The sequence below is a fragment of the Microtus ochrogaster genome, chromosome 5 (genome assembly GCF_000317375.1).
Source record: "Microtus ochrogaster isolate Prairie Vole_2 chromosome 5, MicOch1.0, whole genome shotgun sequence".
Lineage (NCBI taxonomy): Eukaryota > Metazoa > Chordata > Mammalia > Rodentia > Cricetidae > Microtus > Microtus ochrogaster.
In genome coordinates, this window is record NC_022012.1 from 74,040,754 (window position 1) to 74,042,078 (window position 1,325).

The window sequence follows — 1,325 nt, forward strand, 5'->3', positions numbered from 1 at the left end:
TTTTCTCTCATTCGCCTGGCATTGTCCAGCTCTCCCATTGGAGAGCGGGATTGGGAAATTCCATTATTAGGATGGAAACCAAGGTAGGAGAGGTGTCCCCTAGCAGCAGCAGAATCCTTGAGCAGGTGCAGGCTCCTTTCACTGCAGCCTTTTGCATTCCTTCATCATTTTACTTTTCCATCCTCCTGCCGTTGCCTGCTCCACTCCACGTTCTACAGCCTTGTGCTGCAGAGAGGCAGGTGCTCCACCATTAGCCTGCGAGGCTTTCTGGAGAAGGAAACAGTCCCATAGCTAAGAACAGCCCAGTGCACTTGCTCAGACCCAGAAAAAGACCATTCTGCCTAGAAAGCCTAAATCCTGGGACATGGCTCTTGAGCCCAGTCCTCCCTTTGCAGGACCCCCATTTGCTCTGCTTCCAGTCTTGGCTCAAATGTCCCCTCCTGAGTCCCTCTCTGTGACTGTCCGTAATGCCTGTTCTTGGGTGTCAACTTGACTACATCAGGAATTAACTAAAACTCAAGCATCCTGAGTTCAATTCCCAGGGTACACCTGTGAGGGATTTTTTTCTTTAGTCATTTGAATCAGAAAGACTCATCTCTAATCCAGATCTTTTGAGATGGGAAGATCCACCTTTAATCTGGGCCAGACCTGCTGGCTGCCTATATAAAGGACATGGAAGAAGGAAGTGTCTAGGTCTGCCTCTGGCAAAGCCATCCCTTCGCTGGCATTAGAGACTACTTCTCCAGGATTCTGGCATATACTGAAGACCAGCTGAGACATCCATTCTCACACTGAACAACCATTGGGTGACTGGACCTTCCATTGGTAGACAGCCATTGTTGGATGAGACTGTAAGCCATTCTAATAATTCCTTTGTGTGTGTGTGTGTGTGTGTGTTCGTTCTCTAAATTCTGTTTCTCTAGAGAACCCTGACTAGTATGTCATCTTGTTAGTGAACTCTTATTGTATTTTATTTTTTCTGATTGTGAAGCGTTGTCACAGTTTCTGGGATTGTTTTCCAGGTTTCCCCATTGTAATAGAGCTCCCTCAGCACCCTGAGGTGGGCTGTGTCAGCTCTGTGTGCTGTGGGATCTGCAGAGCCCAGCACCTAACACATTGGGGGTGATTGATCAATATTCATGGAAAAAATAAAAGATTACACAAGATGGACAGGTAGTTCCTCTTACCACATACAGTGAGAGGAACACTGAGACTATGTTTGCCTTTGTTTGGTTTTCTTGCTCCCCTTCTTTCCCCCCATTCTAAACCAGTCCTCACATTGGATTACTTGTTTAAAATCCTGAAGCTAGCCGGGCGATGGTGGC